General features: G+C 51.5%; 1 protein-coding gene and 1 long non-coding RNA gene across 3 annotated transcripts in view; one reads left to right on the forward strand and one right to left on the reverse strand.

Moving 5' to 3' along the window:
• The window catches only part of TSPAN14 (tetraspanin 14), a 55,615-nt gene extending 50,855 nt beyond the window's left edge, over nt 1-4,760 (reverse strand). For both annotated transcript variants that reach the window (XM_060034688.1, XM_060034687.1), the window contains exon 1: nt 4,673-4,760. The gene's annotated coding sequence lies outside the window, so the exon portion shown is untranslated. The remainder of the gene's footprint in view (nt 1-4,672) is intronic.
• A 259-nt stretch (nt 4,761-5,019) lies between these two features.
• LOC132439887 (uncharacterized) lies at nt 5,020-9,316 on the forward strand. The gene is made up of 3 exons (XR_009522452.1): nt 5,020-5,220; nt 6,083-6,217; nt 7,498-9,316. It is a non-coding gene; the product is annotated as an uncharacterized lncRNA (long non-coding RNA).
• The last annotated feature ends 985 nt before the right edge of the window (nt 9,317-10,301 follow it).

Consider the following 10,301-nt stretch of genomic DNA (forward strand, 5'->3'; position numbering starts at 1 on the left):
CGGGGTATCACCCTAACTCAGGGGCTGCACACACTGCTTCTCAAACCTGAAGGGTGTATGCTTCACAGTAACCCCACGAGGGACAGGAAGGGCAGATTCATCTCACTTCACAGATAAGAAAACCAAATCCAAGAAAGAAAGAAAGAAAAAACATCAAAGACTTGTCTAGGTCACTCAGCTAGAAAGTAGATACAACTCTAAAGCTGGCCTCACCACTCTCCACTCTAGGTGCTGGACAACATTACTCATCGTTATGTTTCATCGGCACTAAACATTTCCTACTAGCCAGGCCCTTTGCTGGTCCAACACAGCCACTTGCCCTGTCTGAACCAAAGAAAAAAAAAAACATGCCCTTAAGGGAGAAAACAGATGTTGAGACATTATGAATATCCCACTGCTATAATGAAGATAAGACAAATCAGGAATGCTGGCATTCACTTAGACCAAAGATTTTCAAAGCACGGGTCTACACAGTCCCCTGAGGACTCCGATGACCAGCCAAGAATGGGACCACTGCTGTAGACCACCATTACCTCTCTCTCTACTCCAGGTAGGAGAGAAAACAGAAGCCCTGAAAAAGGAGGAGACAAGCCTAAGGATAGTACGTTAACCACGAGCAGAAGAACCTGAAGTCCCACCACCTCCACCAGTGTTTCTTGACCCTGCTGGAAGTCACCAGGGACAAAGCCGGTGACAAACCACAAAAGCAAGGTCCACAGGGTAGCCAGCTCTTTGACACCCTGCAAGCGTGGCCCGGGTGGAAAAATGCAATTAACAAAGGGGTTCTAAACCACTTCGCAAGACAGAGAACCACCCCAGCCCCATATTCAAGCCTGTCCTCGTGTGGCTCCATCCTTTAGTAACCTCACCACCTTACCTTTCCATACCCCTAGGCCTGCAGGCTCAGCCCCAGAGTCTCACAGGTGGAAGGGGAAGGGCAAGGCCTATAGAGGTGCTTCTACATGCTCCTGCTTCCAAGAAAGGTGGCTGCCCCTACTCGCCACATACAGATAGAGCATGAGGAAGTCCAAGAAGTCCAAGGGCTCATGTGCCAGGGCAGAGAGAAAGAGCAGGAGCCTGCTTCGCTTCCCATAGGCAATAACATCCCTCCTTAAAGGCCACCAGGACCCAGCAGCAGGAAACAGGAATCCTGGAACCCAGTGTACAGCCCCTAGCACCAGGCTAGGAGCTAAACAAGTGCTTAGTAAGAATCCCTGGCCTGGGACTCATCACTAGTCCTTGGGCTCATAAACTAATGCATGAATAAATGAATGAGCAAAAGAAGACCCAAGGGGCTCAAATAACTTGCCCAGGGTCAGAGGAGCAAGCTGCTTCTGCAGACAACCTCTAACTACCCTAATAAGCATTTTTGTTCACCATACCTCTGCCCTTCAAATGTGGCACCTCAATTCATCTTTAACCTAAATGACATTTCTTTGACTAATTCATGATCGATGTTCATGGTGACACAGAAACATACGACACTCAGACCCAGACCTTGGGAAGTCACAGAGACGGCACAGTGGTGGGCAGGTGGCAGGCATCAGTGCTGTTCACCAAATGTTCCCAGTCCTCTTTTGCTCCCCACCCTGCAGGGAAGTACGTGGCCATGTGACTGCTTCGACCGTTGAAATGCCACTTCCGGGTGGAAGCTTTAAGAGCCAGGGTGAGATTCATCATGTTCTCTGTCCGTCTGTCCAAGTGACCAGGAACATTTCACTTAATCAGCATGGGTCCCACGGTGAGAACAACATAAAACAGACATGCGATGGATGTGGTATAAGAAATAATCCTTTGTTGCTTTAATTCTCCGAGATTTGAGGATTGTTACCACAGCAAACTCTGATCTATCTAGACAGATACAGGCAATGACTCGCTCTTACTGTGCATGGCCGTGCCGGTCTTCCCATTCCCTGGCCTTAGGGAGACAAAAGCTACATCACCAGTCAACCTGCTATGTGCCCAGATAGTTGAGATGCTTTCAGAAGAGGGAACATAAGGGCACCTGCACTGAAGAACTTACTAGTTCCTCTGTGGGCCAGGCTTGTTCAGTGTATTAATCAACTTTATTCACTTCTGAGAGGAAGGCATTATCTAATTAGGTATGAGGAAACCCGGTTCACATTCAGACCTTAAGCAAGTTACTCTGTGACCTCTCTAGGCCACAGTTTCATCATCTGTAAAATGGGACGTTAACATTATCTACCATACTGTGTCGTTTCACGGATTAAATGAATGAATACAAGTAAAGCTTCTAGGATAGTATGTGGTGTAAGTCTCAATCATTAAGTCTCAATCAACTTAACTATTACTACACATTTTAAAACGAGCAAAGGTTTCCCAGGACCGGCACAATGGCACTTTACAGACATTGCCAAACTGAATTCTATCTCAGTTGAAGTTAAACAAGTAACAAGTCAAATCCCTGAGCGCACTGCAACCTAGAGTGAGACCTCAGGAAATGTTTCCACAAGCCAGAGCTTCCAGAACTCCCTGCTCCCTCCCCTCCTTGGGAATTCACTACCACCAGGACCTGCAGGGCAGGGCCCCCTCCTCTCCCACACAGAACACCTGCTTTGTCCTCCCACTCCCAGTCACCGGAAGGGAGGCGCCCTCACCTGTCCTCAGAGATTTGCACAGCTGCCCAGCTGGTAAAGGGGGGAACTTCCCTGGGCAGCCAACCCTTCTGCAGCCCCTTTCTTCCTAGAGGCTGCCACAAACCTCCAAATGCACCAGTGGCCTTGAACTCCTGTTTGCCTGAATAATGCTGCTAAGCAGGGATCAAGCTCAGATTAATAAACGCTACAGAGCATCTACTACATGTCCAGCCTGGGTTCTAAGACCACACAGAGCTGACAGCCAGCTGTGAGCCTGGAACAATGCTTGCAACAGCTCCTGGCACCCCACAGACTCTCAACCATGCTTTGTTGAATGAACTGAAGACCATGTTTGGTAGTCCAAAAGTGGAGTTCAGAGATGTGAGGATGCAATAAGAGGGGAGGGGAAATCCGTCTGGTAGCCTGGGCTTCCAAGGCCTGACCCCCAGACGTTATGGATCCTCAGGACGAGACAAAGCTTGGAGACAGCTGAGAGAGGAGGTGAAAGGGCAAATGGGGCCATCATGGAGGAATATGCGCTTCATTCTGAGGGTGCCAGGGCCCAGGAGGATCCCTGGAAACAAGGGTGCTTTGGCCTTCCACAGGGCTGACTGAATGTAGAGGGAATGTAGGGGTGCTGGGGTGCTCTGATGGCCTAGGCCCCAGGTTTCCCTTCACCAACAGGGAGGGGTGACCTGAGCACTCTGCAGGCACTAACTTACCCTACTTTGAGGTCAAGGGGAAGGGGGAAGGCTACTTTTGAGGATTTGGCAAGCAGCTCCACCCACTCCTATCAGCCCCAAGGCAACCCCCATCTCAGAAGAGAGAAGGACTCCTACGGAGCAGGCCACGGGAGAGAGCACACCTGCAAAGGCTCCAATGCAATGCCCTGAACTCACGGCCCAGGATGACTGGATGCCCCCAGACCCCAGCGCGCTGCTACACAGCGCCGCAGCCAGCCGCCAGGGCAGTACCGGGGCCAACCATTTCCCGACTCCTCACAGCACCGACCCCTTCTAGCCTGAGACCAACTTCTTCGTGCCTCCCGGATTCGTGTCCCAGCAGTCCCGGTACCCAAGTGTTCCTACACACACACACACACACACACACACACACACCCACACACCCCATACCCACTGGCGGCAGTGTCCCTACACACACACACACACACACACACACACCATACCCACTGGCGGCAGTGTCCCTACACACACACACACACACACACACACCATACCCACTGGCGGCAGTGTCCCTACACACACACACACACACACACACACACACACACACCATACCCACTGGCGGCACCACCACTCCTCCCCGCAGGAGCAGTGGCCCCGGGACAAGCCAACTCCGCAGCCACAGACCCAACTCGACCAAAGCTCCAGTTAGATCAGGAGTCGGGCTTTGCTCCAAAGCACAACCCCAAACGACCAGCACGGAGAAGCTGGATCACCACCTACTCAAACTCCGCCCGCCCCAAACCCGTGCAGGGCAGAGTGGTACACACCGCCGGGGTGGGCGACTTGGAGCACACTCGAGGCGGGGCGGGGAAGGGGACCGCCCTCCCCAGTCCGCGCCGCCCTCCACCCCTGGCCCGAGCTCCGGGCAGCCGAGGGTCCGTGACGGAAACGAAAGGAGTGCCCAACCCAAGGCTCGAGGCTGGAGAGAGGGGCAGAGCCCAGAACCGCGGCGGTCCGACCCCTCCCTCCCCGAGTGCTCCCACTCGCGCCCGGTCGCAGCAGGCACCCGTCCGGGGACACGGACAGGGCGAGGGCCGCAGAACCCCGAACGCCAGCCGGGTCGCCCGCTGTGGCTCTCACTCCGCCCGGCGCCCGAGTTCGGCTCAGCGGGGTCCGGGCCAAGGCCTCCGGCCCCTCACGGGCGATCTGGGCAGACAAAGCCAGCGCCGCCCGCCGGGCCGCCCCCGGGGCAGGGGCGAGGGAACCGGAGGGACCTATCCTGGACATGGGGAGCAGTCCTAGTCCCCAGAGGGCGCTCAGGGGGATCGGCCTCAGACAATGAGGGCGGCAGGGCCCGACGCTCCAGCGGGGACTCCGCGCTCTACTCACCCGGGCGCGGCAGCGGCGGCGGCGGCGGCGGCGGCGGCTACGACGACTGCAGCGGTGCGGCCGGGCTGGGCCAAGGAAGTTAGAGCAAGTTCGGCGGCGCTGGGCGGGAGGGCGCGACTCAGGCCATCCGAGCGCGGGGGCGGGGCGCGGAGGGGCGGGGCCGGGGGCGCGGCGCCCGGCGGCGGCTGAGAAAGGGGCGCCACTTCCCTGCGCCGCCTGGCGCGGCCCCGCCCTCCACGCCCCGCCCCCACCGCTCGCCCCGCCCGGCCTTCCTGCCCGCGCCTGGGCAGAACCCGCGGCGCCCGGTCCCCGGCCCGCCCCTTTGTCCCGCTTTGGGCGGGGCCGCAGGCGGGGGGCGGCCCTGGTCGTCGCTCGCCCCTTGGGTGAGCGGGGCAGGCTGAGGCCGGACCCGCACCCAGCGTTTGGGGGCCGGAGCAATACGTGGACGCCACGTCGGCCTTGTCACTGACCCCACCGGAACCCAGCCTGAGAGAAGCGCGAGTTGTGGGTGTCACAACTCGGGGCTACGGGGGTGACCGGGTAGAGAGGTGAGCGCAGGGTTAGAAAAATGGCTGAATTGAAAGTGCTGGAAGGCATTCCTGCCGGGCCTCGGAGACTGGGGTTGGGGTTGGGCTTCAAGACTGGGTTAGTAAATTAACATTTATTCTTTGTAAACCGGCCGGTAAAGACTGGCTGCTTGTAGCCTTCGTGCTAAAAATACCACGCTCTCTTTCGACTACCTGCCGAGATTCGTCCCTCACCTTCATCCTGACAAGATGGCTGAGAGGATTCTTGCGGGGGGAGGGGGTACTGAAGGTACAGCCTGTGTTAGAGAGGTATTCGCACCGCTGGCTGGGCTCTGATGTTAAAAAGGCTGACCTCTGGGGTCTCAATCCACCTATCTGAAAAATGAGGCCCGGGCACGCCTCATTTTTTAAGGAGCCTTAAACTCATTCAGATGGAGGAGGGCTAAGCGATTTGTTCTGGGGACAGCAGGAAACTCGGATCTGTTAAAATTGGGTCAAGAGACTAGTTGCACCACATTCTAGTAAAAGCAACCAACAGGTTAAGTCCAATGTAAGGAGGAGATCTTGAACTGTTCAGTCCATTCCCAGTTTTTTCTTATTAAGGGGGATGCAGTCTGCTTGTGACACCCCAGGCAGCTCAGAGACCCCCTTGCAGAACCTGTCTGTCCATTCATCCTCTAGCAGATAGTGGGTGCTTGACTGAGCGCCTGGTCTGTGGCCAGGCCCTGTTTTGACGCTGAGGATTCAGCAGTAAACGAGACAGCTGAAGCCTCTTGCTACATAAGGCTGATTTTCGGTGGAGGGCACATTATTGCAGGTTGAAATAAATGTTGGGACAAAAACAAAGGACTGGGATAGAGAACAAGAGCTGTTTGTACTTTAGGTGGAGCCAGCAGGGAAAATGTCTTTGAGGAGGTGATGGTGAAGTTGAAGTCAAGAAAATGAGGAGATAGCTTTGGGAAAAGCCAAGCAGAGACATTCCAAGTCAAGAACAGTTTGTGCCGAGGCCCTGAGGAAGGTAAGCTGTGAATGTGTGAAGGAGCTGAAAACAAAACCTTGTGGCTGGAGTTCAGCAAGCCTGGGAAAAAGAACAAGGATGAAGTGGGGAAGTGGGCAGGGACCAGGCCATGCAAGACTGTGTTTAGGAATGGAGACTGTTTATTAAACCATCGAGGGTGGGCTTCCCTGGTGGCGCAGTGGTTGAGGGTCCGCCTGCCGATGCAGCGGACGCGGATTCGTGCCCCGGTCTGGGAAGATCCCACATGCCGCAGAGCGGATGGGCCCGTGAGCCCTGGCCGCTGGGCCTGCGCGTCCGGAGCCTGTGCTCCTCAACGGGAGGGGCCACGGCAGTGAGAAGCCCGCGTAATGCAAAAAAAAAAAAAAAAAAAAAGTAAAAAAAACCATTGAGGGGTTTTATGCAGAAGACTGTGTTTTGATTTTCTGCTGTGTGAAAATAAATGGGTGGGTGGCAGGCACAAATAAAAGCAAGGAGATAATTAGACTGTTATGGCAGGCCCGGCCAAAACTAATGGTGGTTTGGACCAAATTGGTGGCCACACTAAGGTGAGTAGTTGAAAGATGCTGTTTTGGACATGGACACTGATAGGATGGAGATAGGGGCAGGGAATAGAGAAACCAAAGATAACTTCGAAGTTTCTGGCTGGAGTAAGTGGGTGAACAGTGTCTCATTTATTGGGTGGAGTAGCCTGGAGGAAAGGGACTACAGTTCAGGGAGACACATCAAGAATTCTGTTTTAGGGGCTTGCCTGTTTTAGGGGCTCCACCTCAATAGGTGGATTGAGACCCCAGAGGTCAGCCTTTTTAACATCAGAGCCCAGCCAGCGGTGCGAATACCTCTCTAACACAGGCTGTACCTTCAGTACCCCCTCCCCCCGCAAGAATCCTCTCAGCCATCTTGTCAGGATGAAGGTGAGGGACGAATCTCGGCAGGTAGTCGAAAGAGAGCGTGGTATTTTTAGCACGAAGGCTAAAAATCTATTTCCAGAAAAGAGTGGTCAGCTGTGGTAGATGCTACTTCCAGCTCAGATAAGATGAAGAAGGGGAAAGATCCTTTGACTCTGGCCCCATGAATGTCATTGGTGCACATGATAAGGACAGTGTTCCAGGAGTAGTGGGGTGGCAGCCAGACCATGGTAGAGCTATAGTGTTTGGACAGCTTGTCCAACAGGGAACACAGAACAGGGAGAGGTCTAGAAAGGGATGTGGAATCATAGGAGGCTTTGCCAGAGAATGCTAGATGACCCTAATAGCCATTCTCCCCCATTTCCTTTATTATAGACTTTCCAGTTCTAGCTGGCCACATGGCTTGCCTGAATAAAAGCAAGTTTCTAGGACTCCCTCATGGCTGCGTGTGGTCACATGACTCAGTTCCAGCCAACAGGAAGGAAGTGGAGGTGTCCACGTGCAACTTTGGAGAAGTAGCTTTAAAGGGAAGTGGTGTGCTTATCTCAGCCATTGGTCTCTCCTGCTCACTGGAATATGTAAATAGAGCTGCAGACAGCCTATTGAACTTTGAAGCCGTAGCCATGTGTTGAGGATGTTAGTGCAACAAGTTAGAATAAATCCGGGTTCCTAATGTTTAGGGAGCCACCGTACGTGCTCTGGGCTATTACCTCTTGATTTTGTATTTGAGAAAAAGAAATTTCTGTCTTGTTTAATCCTCTGTTTTCCAGTGCTCATAGCCATATCTAATTTTTACTTCTGTTAGGATACAAAGGGTTTTGTTAAAATATGGAAGTTATTAGAGCAGGTTTGAAGAGTGATAGGAATGATGCAGGAGTGATGATTCTGAAGAAAAGGTGGAAGGAGATGTTATGTGAGCATGAATGGTGAGGACACCTCTGGTAGAGGGATGACTCCACCATTATTAAAAAGGGGGGTGTGGAGACAGAGAAGATGTTTCCAGTGAAAGTTGCAATTGGGAAGATGGTCATCCACACCTGATGATTTCTGGTTAACCCTGGATGTGAAGGAGGTCATGAGCCTAGAACAAGGAGGAGAGAGTAAGGCCAGCTTTGTGAATCATGGACCCGATGATGTTGGAGGTCCTGCCAGCCTGAGCAGCCTCAGGGAGACAGCTGCTTTCTGGAACAGTTGGCCACACTGCTGCAGGGCATGAAGAGGGTGAGGGGAGTGCCCACAAAACCGGCAAGGCCTCCACCCCTCCCCGACCAGGCCTCACTGACAGTTACTTATGACACTCGCCTGCCATTTCCAGCTGCCCTTTGAGACCCACCAAGCTTTACCTGACCCATTTTTACAATAATACGGCTTCAGAAAGCATCAGGGACACTCAAAGCAGGGCAGGCCCATTTTCTCTTCCTTTCTTAAAAAGTAAAAAGAATTGCAGTGGTGATCATTTTGAAATGTATAGAAATATCAGATCTCTATGTTATGCACCAGGAACTGCCATAGTGTTGTAGGTCAGTTATATACTTCAAAAAGCAAGCAAGCTCATAGAAAAAGAGATCAGATTTGTGGTTACCAGAGGTGGGGGGGTGGGGAGAAGGGGAATTGGATGAAGGTGGTCAAAAGGTACAAAATTCCAGTTGTGAAATAAAGAAGTACTAGGGATGTCATGTACAACATGATTAATTAACACTGCTGTATGTTACATATAAAAGTTCAGAAAGTAAATCCTAAGAGTTCTCATCATAAGGAAAAAATTTTTTTTATTTTTCTTTTATTTTGTATCTGTATGAGTTGATGGATGTTCACTAAACTTATTGTAATCATTTCATGATGTATGTAAGTCATATCATTTTGCCATATACCTTGAACTCACACAGTGCTGTATGTCAGTTACATCTCAATAAAACTGGAAGAAAAAAAGTACAACGTAACCAAAAGACAAAATAAATTAAAAGAATTGAGATATGGACAGTCCCAACTCATAAGAGGGCTGTATTGTAAACAGTGACTTAGTTTCTGGGCTAGCCCCCAGAACTGTAATTGCCAAGAATATAACTGAATTATTGCACAGACTGCAAGCCTTAGGTATAGATTATGGGTACAAAAAACATTACAAGGAGGGGTAAAAAGAAAGAAGCTGAGAGTTTCTTCTCCTCCTGGACCTGGAGTTGGCTATAAATTTTAAATGGAGGAGCTTGGCCTTTATCATCCTCAGACTTCCTCCTTACCCTCCTGTCCCAGTCTGCTCCCTATCCCAGTGCTGCTTTTACTCTCCCTGGGCCCCGCTCTGTAGCGCCTCTCTGTGTGTGTGTGTGTGTGTGTGTGTGTGTGTGTGTGTGTATACAAGCTGGGGGGCAGGGGGGCGTTGAGGGGAAGCAGCTTGAATAGAAGAGGAACTTGGTGTCCAAGTGCTCCTAATTCTCAGCCTCTGGATCTTGAGCAAAATACTTTACATCTCTGAGCCCTACTTCTCTTATCTGTAAAGTCAAGATAATAATAAAACTCACCTCACGAGCTTATAGTAAGAATCAAATGAAATAATGTTTATAAAACATGAGCTGGAAGGAACTCTTATGTGTTTTCTGGGAACCACCAGACAACCAAGGATCTTCACTTTAGTCAGGATGTTTTGGTTGGAAGTGAGAAAAATCTATTCAAATTAGCTTAGGCCAAAGGAGGGAAGATTACTGGAAGGATACTCAGGTCACACACAGAATCAAAAGATGAACTGGAAACCAGATTGACTCTGAACACTAGGGGCTGATCCTGTGGGCTGCCCAGTCCAAGACCCCCTTCCTCTGCCTCTCCTAGTGCTCAGAGTTTGCCCCATGTTGGAGATGTGACTCCGAATAACTACACTCTAGGTTGGTTTGAACAAATCCCAAAGGAGGCCTCTAATTGGCCCAGCTCTAGTCACGTGCCCAGTCTTGGACCAATCACTGTGGCAAGGGAGAGAGGTTTCCGTAACTGAACCAGGTGTAGGTCAATATTTCCATCCCTGTGGTCTGTAGAGCAACACCTATGCCAAAGAGGTGGTGTTGCAGGACCAACATCATAATTCCGGCAAAGTCTTACAGTATATGCCTGGTATTCCTCAGGCCCTAAGCTATCTCTGAAAGGTTTTAGGCAGAGTAGTAACATTATTACATTTGTGCTTTTAGAAGATCCCT

This window comes from Delphinus delphis, chromosome 16, assembly GCF_949987515.2.
Source record: "Delphinus delphis chromosome 16, mDelDel1.2, whole genome shotgun sequence".
Lineage (NCBI taxonomy): Eukaryota > Metazoa > Chordata > Mammalia > Artiodactyla > Delphinidae > Delphinus > Delphinus delphis.